General features: G+C 33.0%; 1 protein-coding gene across 14 annotated transcripts in view; it reads left to right on the plus strand.

The window, feature by feature from the left end:
- Positions 1–21,573, plus strand: part of LOC123551877 (suppressor of lurcher protein 1-like) — a 377,473-nt gene that overhangs the window by 78,820 nt on the left and 277,080 nt on the right. For 13 of the 14 annotated variants that reach the window (XM_053541411.1, XM_053541412.1, XM_045341120.2 and 10 more), the window contains one exon: positions 8,199–8,257. The gene's annotated coding sequence lies outside the window, so the exon portion shown is untranslated. Of the gene's footprint in view, positions 1–8,198; positions 8,258–12,418; positions 12,699–21,573 lie in introns of those variants that run through there. The other variant, XM_053541409.1, reaches the window with a different exon arrangement.

Raw genomic sequence — 21,573 nt, forward strand, 5'->3', positions numbered from 1 at the left:
AAACAACCAAGTTTCTATTTCTCTAACGCTTGAGAAGTTAATTTATTTTTCTATGTAGATATAGATATGTCAGTTTTGTGACAGTTAATCAGCAGGTGTATAATAAACAGCGATATGAAGTTAACCGCAGTCATTAACAATTTTTCCAACAAGGCTAAGGCGTTAGGAAAAATACGATATCATAGTCATTTGTAACGGTGGGTAAACGCCCCCACCTCCCCTCCCCGCCTTCCATCCTCCCACAGGAAATTTCTAGGCGAAGTATGTCTTTTCCCCATATCAGTTTCGTAACATTTCACTAACTGTTATTTTAATTGGTGCAATTTTAGTTTATACTTAATATGTGACATTTTTGTCATTTCAAGCCTTTAATATATCCTGTTTGCATTATGTAAATTTAATATACAAACGTTGTTTTGAATAATTTATAAAAGTATAGATAATATATTTCTTCAGTCACCTGCTAGAACGTATAAAGAGCTTATATATTGTCAAAATATTCTGATACACACGCTTACTTGCCGATGGATGAGACCTTTGTCACAGTTTGCCAGTGAATGTGACATTGAAACTTGTGATAAATAAAAGATGCACGCAGTGGTGGCTGTTTTACTAGTTTTAAAGATTCTCCTAGGGTAAATGGTAGCAATAAATTTCCAGCATTTCTTTACACTATTAAAGTTAGGTAAACGGCCATTTGAATTGCAATGCCATACGTATTGCTTCAGGACTGTACGGAATCTCAGGCTGCTCGTGGAGAAATGTTTAAATGTGAAGTTAATTTACAAAGCCTATCTACCTATCTAGCTCTTGTTTGTGGTTTATATCTTGAGAGGGAAGACATACGTGTAAACAAAAACAGTTCTTTTTCTCACACAATAGAATCTTATTTGGCAAAAATAAGTCTAAATATTAAAATTGAATAATCATAAAATATATATACTTTATTATGAGAATTATCATCCGTGCAGTCTGATCATGGTCTGCACTGTTCGCTATTCAGTCAGTCATTTTTCAGTGAACACCCCTTTGAATAATAAGTGGTATGGCCCAAATTGAATGATGGACTGGTCCATTTTAGATATTTAGCAGGGTAAGGGTTAATGAAGAAATATATCATGCTGGTAAGAGACTCAATTAGGTCCAGTACCTATATTCAGTTCTCTAAGGGACACTCAAAGCCTATCCACTGTTATAAAATGTTTTAATTTTATGAATATAGAAATTATTTTCCGTCACTTTATATGACAAAATGCAATTTAGATATACTTGTAAATATTAACTAACACTTACTAATCATAAGTAAGGGTCTATTAACAGTTACTTTTCATTGTAATGAAATATGTATACGAAGATTCCTAAGAAGCATACAATCTAATTTCAGACTCGTTTTTCTTGACTGAAACTGTTCAAATGAGGAAAGTACGAATCCCCGAAAACCACATAGTCAGTTATACCAATAATCAGTTTAATTTAAAATATGATTTAACTCAAATGATTCTTGTTATCAATAAACAGCAGTTGTTTTTTAATCATACTTGCATGATGTTGAAATAATTCATACATATAAGCTGATTTGAATTTATTAAATTATATTATTATTATCAAGTTAATCTTAATTTATTTAGTGGAGTTAAATATATTTGATAAGAATTTTCTACAGTAAATATCTAAATATAAAATATTTTAGTGAAAGATAGCTATTATATGAGCCGTGCCAAGAGAAAACCAACATAGTGGGTGTGCGACCAGCATGGATCCAGACCAGCCTGCGCAGTGTGGTCAGGATCCATGCTGTTCGCTTTTAAAGCCTACTGCAATTAGAGAAACCATTAGCGAACAGCATGGATCCTGACCAGACTGCGCGGATGCGCAGGCTGGTCTGGATCCATGCTGGTCGCAAACCCACTATGTTGATTTTCTCATGGCACGGCTCATATATCTTTAATAATTTGCCTATTATATTGAACGTATCAGGAGTTATGGAAGGTATTTACTCTTATGAAGCCAGTTTATCTACTGATCATTAGGTGGAAGTATTAAAGAACTGAGTTCCTTAGTGATTTTTTATTACATTTTTGTCTTATCTAATATGCAAAATTAATCAAGTCATGTTTATCTGAAAATTGCTTTTTGCCAATTAATAGACTCTGAAATTGATTTCGAAAAGAAAGGTATTAATTAATAAACGCCTAGTGATTTCTTGCAAGTATTAAGCAAGATATTTCTTCACATGAAGCAATTTTATCTAAAAGTAATTAGACGGAATTATTAATTGACTGAGTTTCTAAGTTTTTTATTATTACATTTGTTTCTTATCTAATGTGCAAAACTTATCATTTGATTTGTATTAATAGACTCCATGAAATTGATTTTGATAAGAAAAGTTCTAATAATCGCTTACTGATTTCTTGAGGACTTTATTTCAATTTAATAATTACAATGGAATTCCATACCATGCCGTGTAGAATTAAGTATATAAAAGCATTGATTATTGTAACTAAATAAGAGTTGTGTACCTAACTGAAAAATGTTTACCATTTATGTATATAAGAGCTCTTACTTTACCAGGTAGAAGCAAACCGTATTATATGAACTTTAAACGTTAATTTGAACGTAAGTAAAAAAAAAGGTAGCAAAATTAAATTATAAATTACCATAGCCTTTTATCGATTTCATTGAAACTTTGATAAGTATTGAAAACATATTGTTCAAAACATGAGAGTATTTGCAGAAATGTATTCTATTTAATAATTATCAAGGGGGACTAGGAGTTTCGTTAAAATGTGCTTGGATGGAAGTAAAGAAAAATGACTACGTATAAACGTCCGTATATAGAGTGGTGTACGTTTTGCCACTGTTTTCTTATGCATAAACTACCGTCCGTATATAGAGTGGTGTACGTTTTGCCACTGTTTTCTTATGCATAAAACTACCGCAACATTTACATGTAAAAAAAAGGAATGTAACTACATATATATTTATTTAGTTTATTTACATCTCATCAACACAATACAAAGAGGTCATACATAAAACATATATAAAATAAATATGTTGCCACTCATAAATTTGAGTTATAAGAAATGGTTCATTTCTAATTTAACTCAAATATTCTAACATACTGTATGAAGGCATAGATACCCAGAACCCAATTACAGTATATAGATATTAAGGTATAAAAAGAGCTGCCCATAAGACAGCGGGCTCAACTTTTCCCAGTGCTTGACTCTGAATTAGAACTTTGCCAGTTTAAAAAAAAAAAAAAAATCTAAGTCAGAAAGGGGGAATTCAAATCAAAGTTATGGGATTTGTTTCTATTTTAAGTTTCAAGTCAATAACTTGATATTTACAATTTGAAAGATATTTGATTTTAATGTTATCAAAAAGTTTACCAAAAAAGGGACATAACTCTGTCAAAAATTCAAATCAGAATTATGGGACTGTTTCTCCTGATGTAGACCTTGATAGTAAATAGCTATTTTAAGTTTCAAGACAAAAGCTTTGCTAGTAACAGAAATATTTGACTTCATCAAAAACTTTAATAAAAAAAAAAATAAAATAAAAAAATTCTAAAGTACTAAAGGGGTATAACTCCATCAAAATTCAAAATATATTAAGTTTCAAGTCAATAACTTGATAGTAACAGAACTATTTAACTTTATCAAAAACCTGTAACCAACGCCAACCCTGACGCTGGGGAGAGTGCAGTAGCTCTATTTCTCTTCGAAAAGTCGAGCCAGAAATATCTAACGAGTAATTATCTCTGATATTGGGATACTGTCACTAAACCTTCATACAACTTACATATGTCTCAATTTATATACAAGAAAGTATTTAAAAAGTAAGCTATGTCCGTTAATCATAACACCATTTACATTAGTGTCTTAAGATTTCATTAAAAAAGAAATGATAAAATTTGAAAAATAGGGTGACAGGTGCACTATATGCGATCTAGTATGAAATGGTCTAAAATATCATGTATCACCACCAATCAGATTGGTAGAGAACAGATTAACAGACATCTCTTACCTTATCATAAAAGATAGTGTACTATTAAAACAATAATTGTACACACCTATGTACTAAAAGAAAAATATATGGAGCTTAAAATACATGGTTAGTAAATTAACCAAACACTATCGATATAGTGTCTCAAAACGTACTTGAAGAATATAATAACAGGTTTTGGCAGTTAGCTTAGCAATGTTAACATTGGAGAGTACAAACATACATTTTTGTTCATCATTTAAATTTTCAAAATCTGCATTAATATCCTTAGCTTGATCAAACAACACATTTCAAAGTGGTTCATATGCTGGGCATTGGGTTAATACATGGATTTCAGTTTCTACACTTGATTTACAAATTGGACATATTCTATCATGTACAGCTATGTTTTCATATCTCCCTGTTTCCAGCCGTATGGGTGCAACCCCACACCTGAACTTAGCCAGTGCTGATCTATGTTTTAGAGGCATCGGAATATATACGTATCTTTCGGTTTCAAAATTATGTTTAAAAAGTTGATATGTGCGCAATTTATTTCTGGCACGACCATTAGAACCAGTTTGACTTGTTATGTGTTTTTTTCCAGTCATTAATATAAATATTCATATTACGTTTTTCAACAATATCACAGAAAGCTCTGGATGAAAAAAGAGTACATTGTTCTAAAGTTTGAGACAAGTTAATCAAGCTCATATGTTGTACAAAGTTATATTGCCAATTCTTAAATCTATTACTTGACTTTCTTTTACAATAATCATACACCTTATAATTCAATCTAGAAGCATCCATTTTCATAAATCTGTGTCATTGTCTTGCAACACATACCCATTGCTTTACATGCGGAGGTTGCCAACCAAGCTCACCAAATACAGCTGCAGTCGGAGTATATTTCCCCAGACCCAGATAAAAACGCATTGCACGGTTTTGTACGGCATTGATACAAGAATGAGACTTAATGCCCCAAATTGATGCACCATAAGATATTATTGGCCATATTGTACTATCGTATAGTTTGGTGAATACATTATATGGCATGCCACCGAGACATTTAGATTTTGTTATTAAGAGTCCAAGTGCTCGTCCAGCACTTTGTGCAACAGACTTTGCGGTTTTATCAAAATCTAAATGCTCATCCAAAAGAATGCCAAGATAAGTGTATTGATTGACAGTCTGTAAATTATGTTCACCACATGTAAAGATATGGGCTGTTCTTGTAACCGAAGGTGATCTAAAATGTATAATATTACTTTTCTTTGGATTTACAGTCATAGAATTCATAGAACACCAATTTGATAATGAATCAAGTAAATATTGAAGATCATTTTCATTTTCCGCTATAAGCACAATATTATCTGCGTACAACAGAATACAGACTATTTCGTTATCTATATGAACACCTCTACCTGTAGCTTTTATTTGCGTAACCAAGTCATTTAAAAATAGATTAAAAAGCAAAGGTGATAAAGAGCAACCTTGACGCAGACCGCACGTGTTTTCAAACCAATCAGTATATCGGCCATTAATTCTAACACATGATGATACAGACTGATATCCAAATATCAAACAGTTTCTTCCACAGCAAACTGCGGTCTATGAAATCATAAGCTTTTCTGAAATCAATAAAGGCACAAAAGGTGGACTGTTTAAGCATCTTCCTTGTATCAATTATGTTAGAAAGAGTCGATACATGATCTATAGTATTTCTAGATTTCCTAAAACCATTTTGCTCATCTGCTAAGATATCATTGTTTTCCGACCAGACAGACAATCTATTATTCAATACAGAGCAGTAGACTTTGTACATTGACGAAGATAAAGCTATACCACGATAAGATAATGGATCACGAGGATCAGCGTTGTTAGACTTTGGAATAGGAGCAATAATTACTTTTCTCCAATTTGTTGGTATTTTTCCAACTGTAAAACATACGTTGAACAAAATATGCAGAAATGAAATATTGCACTTATTTCTAAATATATCAGTGGGAATATCATCAAAACCACTTGCCTTGCCTTTTTTAGCCTTAAAAATAGCAGTTTTTATTTCTTCAATGGTAATGTTAGAATTCAAAACATTCATTTCTTCATCTAATTCTGAGTTATCATAGGAACTACCATCATGATCTTGGTTTTGATTACACTCATAGTTCTTATTTAAAAGGGAACTAAAATCATTTTTCCATTTGTTAAGAACTTGAGATATATCAGTGGAAATACTACCATCTTCCGTTACTACTTCCATCGGTATATTTTTCTTTTTGGAATGTGCAACACCTATCCTACCTATAGTTTTCCAAAATTCTTGCAGATTTGTATCACAGTCTGCAGCTAAATTTTCCTGAAAAGAGACCCAGTAAGAGCGTTTTGCTCGCTGGACTGCTCTATCAAATTGTCTGCGAGCTGTAACAAATAAATTTTTTAGAGCCCTTCTTTCAGATTGTGAGATAGATCCACATTTTAGCCAGTTTCTTTCTGATATACAGAGGGAATTCCAAAGGTAGGATAGGTCATCATTCCACCATGGTTTAGAAATACGACGTTTCTTATTACACTTACTAGACATATAAATATGGTTGATATTTTCGTACATTTCCTCTTTAAGGAATTTACATAGATCATTATAAGCACTGTCAATATCAGTTTGACATTTCATTCCCTGTTCTAGTTTAAAAACAGTATCACGAACCTTGTGAATAATGGAGTCTGACTCCATGAAACTATCAGGTATATTTTCAAGTCAAATTTATCATAATGAACATTTTGTTCATGAGCATGTTCATCTATATTAAAGCTAACATTATCCTCTGAAAATACTGGTAAATTAAATAAACATGACAGAACTGAATGATCAGGTATAGATACAGGTGTTAAGCCAATTACATCTTGAACTTCCATCAACAAATCTACAACTCGTGTAACCTTAAAATCACTAAAACAATGTAAATATTCGTGTTGCACAATAAAGTAGTGTACCACGGAACAACCCTTAGTAGATATTGAGGTGAAATCATTGTTTACATAATTCCTTCCATTTAATACACATGTATTGGTGTCAATCAAAAATTGTAATAATTTTTCACCATGACTATTCATACAAAAATCAACAATATTTCTTTCAGGTAAACAGTCAATTCCTGAAATGTAATCATCATTATCTCCTATTCTACTATTTAAGTCTCCGCACAAAATAATTGGTCCTTCATTTTGAAGAGTGTAAATGGATGACAATAAATTGTCATAGAAAACTTCAGCCTCAACCTGTCTAGATGAGTTACATGGTGGTAAATATGACACACAGGTGAAAAACTTAAACTTAGAAATTTCGTTTTCAAAAAATAACCATAATAAACCATCATGAGTGTTTTCAACAACAGATGTGTTATATTTACTTAAAAAATGATTATTTATTAAAAACCCAACTCCACCAGATCCAGATCTGGCCTTTACATGTAAATGTTTCCTGTTGTTACCAAACCAAGTGAAACCCTCAATATTTATGACATTATCTTTTATAAGATGTGTTTCTGCTAGACCAAGGATATCAAAGTCTAAAAAGTTAACACAATGTTTTCTGATATAAAAATTATCACAGTTCTCATTCTGACTCCAGCCGTTAATGTTCCAAAACCCCGTTTTGACCTAATGTTGACCTCTCCCTCGGTGATTGTTCTGAAAACCGCGTCCGCGAGCTTGTCGCCCTCGTCCTTGACCTTCCTCTGTAACCTTGTCCTTGACCTCGCTGACCTTGGTCATTTCTAGCGTTCTGTGACGGGTTTCTACCGTCTGAATTCTGCACAGCTGCTCCCTGATTTATACGACCACTATGTGCCTGAACATTACTCATGGGATTATTATGCACATTGAACTTATTATTCACAATTCTGTTTCCTCGAACTGATAAACTACCACCTTTGTTGATTGCATTTACGACAGCTCTCATGTTGCTAGCTGCCAATCGTTCTTCTTTTGTCTGGACATCATGAACAAAAACATCCTTGTAGACAGATTTATTGAGGTTCGATTTGCATATATGTGGTTGCGTTTGTCCTATGACTTTTGACTAAAACGCCAAGAGACCAAAGCGTAGTTGAGCTACAAACTGTAGCCACAGCTAACCAAAGAAGTATGAATACAATAGAATGTTACATTGTTAGTAAAAATAATGATCATGTATTTCTTTTTTTTTTCAGTGAGCTGATTGTGCAGAAGAAAATATTCATTCGAATTACTGCAGCTGTGTTGTTCTAAGGTAGGGATTATTTTATGTAATTATTTGTATACTAGTATATCTCTGTAACGTTTTGCTGCAATATATTTGTGAATCTGTTGTAAGTATCTAAAATGAGCTAACGTAAAGAATAATGTTCTTGTTGAATTACTCGCTTGCTATCATTGCAGTTATACTGTCCATATTGCATAAATCAGATTTAAAACAAGACACTGAATAAGTTAATAATAATAAAACTTTTCTAATTATCTCTACATCTCACAAGTGTTCCTAATATCCATTTTTATTTTTGTTTTACTTTCAAATTTACATTTTTTTATGTCTATTAGCAAGACGATAAGCAAGACCCAATGTCTTCAAATCTGTAAAACTATGTTATGCTGGACTAAAGTATTTTTTTGGCGTCCATACAAGTGTAAAACCTGCCGGATAACGCAAACACTAAATAAAATTCCAAAGGAGCTTCTTGTTGAATATGTGCTTTAAAAGTTAACACATGCATGAACATCAAAAAAATATTCCTTATACTTCCCTGTAAACTTATTTCCGCACCGATTTTTCATGTTTAATGACTTTGCTATCTCCATAAAAAAATTCGAAATCAACATTTGTTCCATATTTTGAACTTCAGTCGAAAATATGACCGTCGGGGTAGAATGTTAGAAACCTAGAAAATTAGTGTTAACACTTGTATGTTTTGTTCAGAAATAAAAAAAGTTTTTGTCGTGTTTTGTAATATTCCTGCATTTGGTTCGGCATTGTTACAACGCAGAGATACGCACATAAACACAAAAGTGATAAACAGGGGTTCATTTGTGTATGAGTGGCTGGGCTAAAAATAATCAAATTGCTCGAGTTCACAGATACTGAAATTATTGCCGTATAAATCCTATATAGTTTGAAGCTTTATACAGAATAACATTCATTTTCAATAACAAACATGATTATGAAAAGCAAAGCAAAACTGTCTTTTAGCAATAAATTGGACTTGTTTACACGATAAATCTATTACATTATATCGCAAAAACTGTTCAAGTATGGGCTAAACTGTTAGTCAATATGTTCCAGAATACCTCATCAGGCAAAAGTGTACACTGAAGAAGCATTCTTAATGGAAAGCCATTATCAAGAGTAAATAGTTGGGTATTAAAACATTATTTTTCATTCACAGAAGTAATTGTAGCAGATGCTTAAAGTTATTTATGAATCATGTGCTATTATTACACATTTAACTGAGAATGATGATTAACTTTCATTTCAGTATTCTGAATTGCTAAAGGATGAGCTTGATCATTGTTGGGTGGGAACAATGCGCTTCTGTATTTGCTTATTTCTAAATCAGATACAACAAATTAACCGCACCTCGTTTTTCTTTACCAAGTAATTAATGTTAAACACTTTAACTCATTTTCTGTGTTTAGTCAAAGAGTATATCATATCCATTTTATCATAATTATTCTAATTCATATCAGATAAGAAGAAAAAAATACGAGTATGAATGATACAGCCTGTATTAGACTGACCTTTCACAACACATTTGTTTAGGCAACTTTGAAAAATTAGTTTTTCTGACAATAGAGTACGCTTATACATGTACATGACTTATAAATCAATTTACTTAAATCCCTTTAATTAATGTCCAATTCCTATTTCAAATACCCATCGCATATAACGTGCTGAATGACGGAGAAGTAGTCAAACCAGAAAGTGATACTGAACTACGTTATCAAGATTATCTATCATAGTCACTGGATAACACCTGTAATGTATCAATCCTTATAAAATGAGCCGTGCCATGGGAAAACCAACATAGTGGGTTTGCGACCAGCATGGATCCAGACCAGCCTGCGCATCCGCGCAGTCTGGTCAGGCTCCATGCTGTTCGCTTTTAAAGCCTATTGGAATTTGAGAAACTGTTAGCGAACAGCATGGATCCTGACCAGACTGCGCGGATGCGCAGGCTGGTCTGGATCCATGCTGGTCGCAAACCCACTATGTTGGTTTTCTCATGGCACGGCTCAAATGTGTAAGCATTCATTTCAAATTGGTAAAGCCAATACTGATAAAATTTCAATTCCTGGCAGCATATGTGCATAAATTTTAATGTTTTGGTCATAAATGAAACCAGATACATGTGTCATAATATATGCACGAATAATTTCGATATCGCGACAGAATTAATTATGCGTTTTGTATTCCCAGTAATACAATAAAAGTGAAAGTAAGTATTGTCACGCATATCAATATCAATAACTCTGGAGGGTCGCAAGTAATTAAATACTGTGATATAATGCATGATATTACATGAATGCCGTTTATGGTGCTATACGACCCGTCTGTATTCAGTTTTGTTGTCTGAGCTAATAAGTTATTTAAAAAATGAAATTGTGAAACTTAATTTCTGATTTAATGTCGGACCTCAGACAGTAGTTTTGACTACTGCCTGGCAAGTCATTCAATATATGCATACTTTAAATAAACAAAAGGATATATGAGAAAACACAGTGTGATGACATATTATGATGGCTTCAGAATAGCAGAAATGTAGGGAATGTTTAGATATATATATATATATATATATAAAATGATATATATATATATATATATATATAGATGCTCTGTAAGGGTAAGCCTTTTGTATCAGTTAATGAGATATTCGAATTATCATGTAGAATTTTGTACTTACTGTGATTGAAATAAACAATCTTTACTCTATTCACCTTTTTTATCTATTTACTTACAGTGTATAACTATGTCATTCTTTAGCGAGTTTACAGGAATCAATAATGTTGTGACCGAATGAAAAGTCAGATTTCTTATATTTGAGAGGAACATGTAATCTAATCTTATTGTAATAAAAATGCTTGTTATATGCAGCTATGTATGAAGAATGTAGCACAAACATGGTATATATTTTGGTATCCGATCGCTATTTAAACTTTTTACTTGATGCTCACTCACAACTTTACTTAGCTGTTGGTCGTTCTTTAACAGTTCACCAAATGGGATGATAAGTCCTTCTCAAATAAGTTATACATTAACGATGCAGATATACACGATCTCTATTTCTTCTTTAAACAACACATCAGATAAATGAACACACTAGGGTGTCATTTTAGCTTGTTTTATAACTATTCAGTTGATACATATGTAACGGAGGTATTGTATAAAACTGTTTCTCTTTGTCTGTGTCTTGCTTTGTGCAATCAGTTTGTTTGCGCGTTTCGATTTCCATTGTCTCAAATGACTCCGCAATTTTGTCATTTGTTTATTTATTTCTGTTAATGCAGAAATAACGAATATTATAAGTCATATTGCACGCGATATCCTTGCTGGCAGATTTATTTATTTATTTCCAGCCAAGCTTGTTTAGTTTGCAGAATGAATAATTAATTATGGTACAGTACTAAGTGATATGTCATAGGAGAGTTTATACAATATCGCATGGAAATAGAACCAGATAACATAAATGTCACAGTACAATTATCGTAGAAAAATATGCGACAAATAAATACGTCAATTGTCTTTCCTTTGCCATATCAATAGATATTGAGAGTCATAGATAAATTGAGTACATGACGCGATAGCATATGATAAATATAGCTATTAAAGGAAAATCCTTCAAAATCCTTAATTTACAGCTGATACGGTCTGCGAGTAAAGTGCATGGATACATATTTATGAATATTTCATGTAAAATCTACATCAAGAATATTAGCATTCTCAATAAAAATTCATTTATTAATAAATGACGGAAATATATATTTAAATGATCTTTGTGTCCTACATTTTTGATTATATCTCCATTAGTTAGTAAGTCAGTACAAAAAGGTTATCATATCTTTACTTTCTTTGTGAAGTGCAGTAGCAACTGTGTGAACAAATAACACAATATAATTAATTGTCTGGTTGAAAATGCTAAACTGTGTAAAATCGTAAACTAAACTGTACTACAAAGACTTAAACAATTGAAATGCATGTTAATGAGAAGGCACACATATGTTTTAACAATTAAGTGTTAGGCACGTTACGGTTTAAACAATAGCTTATGTGTATTCTGAGAGAAAATAGGGAAGTAATTGTGCCAATAGCAAGATAAACGGTATGAAAATTATGCTAGTAATTGTCTTGAAGTAACGGAACCCTCGGAGGGTAGGAAGTGCATTTGCATTAAATAGTTATTGTTGGACCGCAGTGGTTTGAAGGAAATGTTTTCATATAAACTGATAGTTTTTGTTTTTATGCGGAACTGCTGTGATTTTAATTGAACTATATATTTAGTTGTATGAACGTAAAGAAACACTATAATTATGTTAAAGGAATATTAATATACTTTGGTGGAGTATATTCTAAAAATAGGTGATAAATGCCAACAAAGGAATGTTTGGGATCTATAAACGTAACACGATTTTTGCACCGTTCATAACTGACATACGTCAAACATTTTAGTCTATGACGAAAAGTAAGTAATCGTTTTATAATTATTATTTTTTCAATATTTTGTCATTGTCAACCACTCAGTGATTTTCTTTACATATGTACTACATGTAATTTAATAGCCACATATTTGTGCGTAAAAAATATTTTGTTCGGGTTAACATCACAATTACACGATTCTATGCTATATGGTGACTTTCTAGCTTTTTGCGTTGGGCGATGACCTAGGTAGAACCAGCGGCATCAACTGGATGATTTGCAGCTTTGAACTCACAGCGGCTAAGTGCAGATGATTCATCCCGGCGTCCTTAACCACTCGGCCACTGAGGCCCCTTTTAAATAGTATATGTCACTAATGTAAGAGCACGGTTTTTCGGTATCTTCTTAGATAAAAAAATATTCTGTATAATCGCAAGTTTAATGATTAAACTGAATGCCTCACACCTCCTTTTAAAGTAACAGTGAAAATGTATGGCTATTCGAGCATATGGATAAGACAGTTTATTAGAGTCTCACTTTCCATGATACATATACTATACATTATCGACTTAAAATTTATCAAGGAAAGCTTTCTTAAAATAGAAAATAAGAGACACTCTCTATGTTAAAACCCAGTAAAACATATAGCAGGCATGGTATATCAAAAAAGTAGAACATATGACTAATTTACTTTTTCATAGCTGAACTAATAGAAACTGCTGTTAATTACATTTCCTAACGCATGTTTTGCATACTACAATAGTAAAATGTATTAGTAATTTAAGTATCTACATATTCAGGGTTAACCTGTTTACTTCAGATTTTAAGGGTATAAAAATATCCTTCTTCTAACTAGAATTTCATGGCAGATTCTGGCATATAATCGTATCACCTTAAAATTGTTGAACCCTAAGATTACAGAAAGTTTTTCAACCTCTTTATATAATACAAATTGTTCATTGTGTTTGAGAATGTACTGAAACATTCTATATCGTAAATTATTATAAATCGGACATTGTAATAAAACATGTCTCACTTTCTATGGGCTGGTGGCAGTTAAAACAGGTTCTTTGCTTTTGTGGAATGTTCTCAAAACTACCGATTTCGAGTCGCATAGGGGCTACAACGCATCTAAATGTTGCCAGCGCACTGCGATGTAAGCCTGGCATGCGACATTTCACATAAGCTTCTGTCTCATATATTTGTGTAAACATTCTGTATGTCCTTAGCTGATTACCCCAATTACCTCTTCTTGCAGTCTGGGCATTCAACTCTGAATAAAATGTTCAATCATTTTATCTTGGATTTTGCTTTTGACAAAGTTTTTATCCACCCTGTCTATACTTGTATTTTTGAACAGCTGTGGGATTCCAACTTCTATAATTAAATTGGCAGACTACTGATGCTTTTATGTTTTGAAAATCTTGCAACATTTTTAGCCATTTTCATATAATCTAAATGTTCTGTAAGCAGCAGACCTAAATATAAATATTGTTTTGCTGTTTTAATTGTTTCAGATCCGACATTAAACTTTGATGTGGAACTCACAATGGTCTGAAATGTACAACTTTAGATTTTTCAATGTTTACAGTCATAACATTCAGATCACACCATCCTTGAGAACATCGAAGGTTATCTGAAGATCACCCTCATTTTAACTAAGTAAAACAACGTCATCGGCAAAAAAAAAATATAATAGCAACTGTATGTCCATCAATGTCAATTCTAAGTTTCTGTGCTTTCATAGAAGATACAAGATCGTTTATATAGAGATTCAATGGGACACACTACATCCCTGTTTTAATCCACAGTTTACTAAAAACCTATCCATATTTCTGTCATTTATCCTTACAAAAGATTTTACATCCCTATACAGTGAGAGTAATGAATTATACATTTTACCATTTAAAAAAATACTTTTAAGTTTTACAAGACGTTTTTCCTGGTCAATGATATCATAAGCTTTTTTGTAAGCTTTTTGATTGCATCTTCCATAAAACAGCCTTACAACAAAATTTAAGAAATGTAAACTTTTATGTATAGCCATTATGATATCTCTGGAGAGCCGTGATATGTATCATAAAATATGTTTAAGGCTTTTAGATATAACGCACTGAGATTTGAATCAGCCAATGATTTTGAACGTTATGAATGATGTCATGAAAAGTGCAAAACAACTTAATTTTCTAAATGTAAAAATCTAATATTTTTTTCTTATCAATAAAAAAAGATTACACATGTTTTAGTTGTAACTAATCCTTTAAACGCGAATCTCATGTATCCCATGTAGTTATTTTTGCGATTTCATCCAGATCTTCACTCTAATCACCTGCGTCGTTCGGTTATTAAGTACATTGTCAGCAGTTCAACCACTTTCACAGTGACATTCTAAGATTATCAAGTAGTTACGCTATGAAAGGACCCAGGGCGATATACTTTGCAACGAGATTTCTAAAGATAAACTTTACAATTTTGCGTCTAATATTCACAGTCAATTTTTATGATACAAATTTCACATCACGGAAACTATTACAAATTCAGGATGCAATCAGATAATTGTTATGTTTAATAGATTTGATTCTACAAGTGCATGAATAATGATACTTAACTGCATGTTTCCTCTGATTCTAATATCTACCAAGCTGTTCAATAACTAGCGCTTGAAAGTACTATTACATTGTAGGGATAACGCATGTGTTTTCGTGTTATGCAGAATCCCGAGGGATTGGTTAGTACCCGAGCCCGGTAGGGGCGAGGGTACCAACGTATCCCGAGGGATTCTGAAGATGTTATAACCCGAAACGAACATGCGCTGACCCTATTCTTAGACTAGTATAAAAACGCGTAAAATCTGATAAATGAATATATTGTCACTCAGCGTCGTTAAATTTCCATGAAATGCGCGAGAATGTCCGAGTTGTTTTTTTTACGTTGACGTCATTTTCTTTTTGAATTATCCGTTTTAAGGGCCGTAATACGTTTACGCTTTGCCATGGATGCGCATAATATTATATAAAAAGGTGTTTTAACATCACGTGAGCGCGAGAATCTCTCTGTTAACACACGTTTTCTCTCCTGTTAAAACACCCCCGAAAAGTGACAAGAACAGCAGTTTTATGCTAGAATATGCATAGAAGCATTTCACATCAAATATTTAAGTCAACTTGTCCTGCAATTGCAATTGTTTACCGGATATATGTTTACATTTACTATAATTCAAAATATAACATTTAATTGAAACCAATTATCTAGATTAATATTGCGTATTTAGTCATTTTCTTATAATGAGCGATGATGAATATCAGCTGAACTTCATTAAAAGTAATGAGTGGAAGAAAATTGTTTTATTGTAGGACGTGTTTATTTAGTCACTGTGTTTCCGTTTAAGTTATAAAAATCCTTAGATAAATTTGCTAGTATGAAATGTATTGCCAGAAAATAATAACAATTCATTACATTGTACTTTCTTTTAATTCAGAAAGATTGAATACAGACATCCAAGAAATATTGGGATACTATATCAAGCAAACCCATCATCACACCTCGAATATAGAAGCATTTGCGAATTGATGCCTGATGACTGAAAGTTTTGAAATTGTTTTTATATAAGAAACAAAATGTATTTTTAGTTGTCTCTATGTGCAGATAAAAAACCAAAAGGCAGTTCAATTCAGTTAAGCAGGCATAATTTCTCGCTCTTTAATAGTTTACTCTTTCTTCTTTAACTGTGTCTTACAAAAACAGAGGGATGAATCCACGAAAGCTCATGGTTATTGAGCTGTTCTGATAGCTGTCTTTTTGGTCAGTTTCGCGGAGCCATGCAAAGGCATCGAGTACATGCGCTAATGCTTCTTTAAGGTAACTTTTTTATATCAATTAAAAAAAACTACTCTGTTGTGCCAGATTTATACAGCGTCCTAATCATAATAAATACGTTCAAAGGCGCTTTATTTACCAATGTAGCCACTCACGGTGCCAAATACTACTAGTTCAGGGGCGGTGCGATCTGACCTGATGGACAGAGCGAGAGATATCAGTTGGAACACACAGAGAAAAATCCATTTAGATACAGCCCAATCCGATTACTAGTAACTTCCGGCTAACTTCGCGTATCTCATTGAGAAAAGTCTATTTTAACATGCCAAATGCACAGCACAATTCTTTCATTTCTCTAAAATACAGTGTCTTTAGATTTTGTTTGAATGCATCAAGTTATTCACTTTTCCGTAATGCTAACGGCAGTTCATTCCACAGTTTTGGACCAATAGTACAGCAAACACACAGAAACTTCTATCATTGAATGTTTTGCACTTGTTGTATGGAACCACATAACGACATTCAAAATGTTCTGATGATCTCAGACCTTGTCTACTAAGAACATACTTTGTAAGCAGTTCTGTTAAATACATAGGTGCTCTGCCAATGTGACACCGCCTCGGTAGCCTAGTGGTAGAGCGTCCGCTTCGAGTGCGGGAGGTCGTGGGTTTGATCCCCGGCCGCGTCATACCAAAGACGTAAAAAATGGTACTAGTAGCTTCCTCGCTTGGCGCTCAGCATTAAGAGGATAGTACTAGGACTGGTCAGCCCGGTGTCAGTATAATGTGACTGGGTGTGGTATCATGCCTCGTGACTACGGCGTGATATTCCAGTGAGGCAGAACTATAAAGTTGGGCACTGTGCTCACTGTAGACACCGTCGTTTATATGACTGAAAAATTGTTGAAAAAGATGTTAAACCCGAACACACACACACTGCCAATGTGACAGCTATACACGAAAGAAAGGCTCTTAAACTCGATCATTGCGCTTTGATGAGTATGCATTCCTTTTTAGACTTGGATATTTACCCTTGTTGTATTTTCCTCAAATGTTGTCCATTTTTTTACACAAATCATAAAACTTTAAAAAGTTTATCGGTAAAAATTATGTTTAGTATACTGACTGTGGATGTAAAGTATACACAAGTAATTAACGTACCATCTGAAAACGTTCTGAGCCTTCCTGTAATACACAATTATTGGACGAAACAATTGACAGGCATGTATGTTGAGGGCTGATGGTAAAATAATACTGTGAAATAATAAATGTTATAATTATGTAAAATACTGTATCAGAGATGCAATGCAGCTGCATGATTTTAAATATTAAATAGCTTTTGGGTAGAAATATGATAGCTTAGACCGTTCATACCTGTAAGTTGATATTGATATGAAATATCAAGATACCAGATATGAATTATGTACATCAGATATTAGGTAATTCTGTGCTTGATTTATCAAAATTTGATTTATTCTTTAGAATAAACGCAGGATCAACTGACAGCACTCACATTTATCATTACATTGATGACTCCCTCTATGAAACAAAAGTACATGACAATGGAATGTTATTATTTGTATTTTTCATGTTGTGCAGGAAGGATGAGTATGAGACTTAGTTACTGCGAAATAATTTAATATCAGGGCGTAAAATTCTGTGGTTTTGCAAAAGCAAATCGGCTATTTCTTGTGGCTATGAATTAATTGATTTCAACTTTAAAAGATAAAACGTATGAGAACAGTAGCGATTTAATTTGAGAAGAAGTTTTAAATTAATATGAGCCGCGCCATGAAAAAACCAACATAGTGGCTTTGCGACCAGCATGGATCCAGACCAGCCTACGCATCCACGCAGTCTGGTCAGGATCCATGCAGTTCGCTTTCAATGCCTATAGCAATTAGAGAAACCGTTAGCAAACAGGCATGGATCCTGACCAGACTGCGCGGATGCGCTGGCTGGTCTGGATCCATGCTGATCGCAAAGCCATTATGGGTTTTCTCATGGCACGGCTCATATCTGTATTATTTTTTTAAGTCTTTATAAGCTCTACTTTCAGTATTGTATAATTAGGCAGTCACACTAAAATATAATCAGATTTGGCAAATAACATTACTTTGAATAAACAAGCATAATTGATAATGCAATGTCGGAATACGGTATGATGCAAATGCATTTGAAATATTCGGACTTAGTTTATAATATGCCAATTAATTCCGACTAACATCTTGCATCTATTGATCTTACAGTTTTTAGAAAGAGTCCTAAGGTTTATGACGCAATAAGAGACTTCTGTTTGTATTTCTAAGGAGAATTGTAATAAAGCGATTCCACATGGTCTTTTTATACCACTTTAATGCTACAGAATGTGGGTACTTATCCCATAAAAGCAAGGTATTATTTATATTTGCTTGAAGCCTGAAGTTGTAGATCAAGTGAACATGATTTCCTTGTATATAACTTTAGAACTAAAACGTAAACTTGTGTACGAACAAATGCAATTCTAGTAACATTTCTACATTGTTGCAGGTTACAAGTAGAAACAAAGAATTTTTTCAGGCAAGCTTGCAAGCAACTATCAAAATTTTTATGTATTAATGACAGCTTTTGCAGAAACAGTAGCTTTTTATTCTTTTATCATTTCCTTGTATTTCAAAGGTCAATAAATACATCTAGCATAACCTAGCAATTATTCATAACACAAAAGAGATTTGCTCGAGAAACTACCAATACGGTTTTGCGGAGGGCGCAATAGATCGACTGCCATTACCACCGCTGCCATTAGATTTTTGTTTGTTTTTCATTTCACAGATTTATTTCCTTAAAACTATTCAATATGAATTCAAATGAATATTGTAGATGTAAAGAAAAAGAACACGAAAATATAAGGATTGAATTGTGGTTACTAGTATGCATTTAGCGTTTGAATGTATGAAATACATTAGACAGTTAAGTTAGCATCGAGTCCTCCAGAATCGGCACACGTTTCATAGCCCAGATTATTCTATATCCAGATGGCATTCACACAACCATAATTTACTCCTTAAGTGAAGTACAAATGTAACAATTTGCTTAAGAAACAGTTCCAAAAGGATTGTAAACATCGCTTAAACAACATTACATGGTATTGAATATTATATGTACTGAATATAGGGTTATTGGACGTTTTTATTCGGCAAAGTCCCAATGAATGGTTTGGTAATGGTATGTGTATTTGTTCATATAAACAGGGCTTACAAATGTACCTTCTTAATAGAGAAAAAGCATCACACCATTTCTTTATGGCATCGGTTCGCAGAACGTTAAACATAGCTGTTTGCATGTAATGACCTCAACAAGCAGTTCATTAAATTTTCATTTCGCAGCTCCTCAAAATTGTACGCACAATATGACGTAATTAAAAACGCCGTTCTGTGGAAATTTATTTTGGCAACCAAATTTAAAAAACGGAGAATAACCGTGTTATCTGAATCCCAGTTTATTGACGATAAAAATTAAAATTGAATGAAGGCATTGCGATTTTTGGATAGATTTTTGGATATTTCAAATCAGGAACCGCATTTTTATTGTAAGACAAATAACAACTTTATACTCTTCGGCCGTTTTATCTACAGGTTGTAAATAACTGCAGTCTGGTGCATATTCCCGTAAACGGTGTCAAGCTATTTCTGCAGTAAAATACTGTACAAATTTGTTGATAATAGTCTGGAGTCTTAATGTGGTTTACACCGCCTAAATACAAAATATAACATTCAATATACTTGAATTAGCTTAGTTCCAATTCTTCATAAAATTTGAAAAATCTAGACAAACCGGACAAAAGTACCAAATTTTGCACACAGGTAGTTTGGACCAACACAAGACTTTTGGCTGTAAGGGCCAAGGTCACAGCACTTTGGAATTCTATTTTTAGAACATTCAAAATGGCCGCCATTAAAACAAATAGCTATTTTAGTAAAAGTTATTTTTTATCTTATTCTTGATACATATTTATGCGTAATCTGATTCATACCTACCCTTAGAGTCAAGTGATACATTTACAGGAAGTGATGTCAATTTTCACGTCCGTCTGTTTGTAAATCCGTCTGTCTGTATGTCAAAAATGCTGTTTATAAACAGTATACTTGTGATTATAACTATAAGATGGGCCCCGTAATGTGCAGTTTGACTTTAATTATGTATTGGTGCAGCTGAAAAATAAACCTGTCTGTCTGTCTATTTTTTGGTGAAGCATGTTATTATTTGTTCCGTCCGTCTGTCCGCTCGTCCGTCGCAAAATTAATATTTTTCAGAACAGCTGTTTTGGCTAAATCTGAGGGGTTTTTAAAGATTTTTTGACAGTATTTATTCTATAAATTGTTAAAGGCCTAATGACTTTTGGAATATCCAAGTGACTCTTCCTGAAATACCCGGTTAAAAATGAAAAAAATGTATGAAAATGATTTGTTTTAACTGCTTATAGGGCCATAATGGCTTTGTTTATTATGTGACTGCCGCATGTGCTGTTATAAACATAAAATATATTAATAACTTGTTAATTCTTATTTTTGATACTTTATTAATAACATATTTTTCAAAGGTATTTAAAGTATGATTCACAAAGTATAAAGTATTACTGAGTCCGTTCTTTTTTATAACCTCCCTTTTATGCAAAAGGTTAAATACATGTGCAGTACTGAAAGAAGTGCTTTTCCAACCATGTAATTATCATGTATATTCTCTTTTTTGAGAGTTGCTGTATCAGGTTTTCACATTATGGAATTTTAACACGGTTCACCTAAACAGACGTGACAAAATATCCTACTGAAAAGTACTTTAGACATATTGAACAACTGTTAAAGATGGTTGTGGGGAACATTTTCTTAATGTCTATTCAAATCATGTTTACATGTACCTATTTCTTAATGTCTTATATAGAGAGCACCAATTACTACATGTACCTATATTATCTAAAACAACTGTGTATATGGCAAAGTTTTTAATGGTGAGATTGCCATTCTTATCTTTTATCTATGTGTCAACGGGGCTGTTGCATTCTAGGGGTTATTTCAAGGTTAGAGAATTAGGTGTAAGGTAATTTCATAACATTACTAACTGCAAATTGCT

This window comes from Mercenaria mercenaria, chromosome 4 (genome assembly GCF_021730395.1).
Source record: "Mercenaria mercenaria strain notata chromosome 4, MADL_Memer_1, whole genome shotgun sequence".
NCBI lineage: Eukaryota > Metazoa > Mollusca > Bivalvia > Venerida > Veneridae > Mercenaria > Mercenaria mercenaria.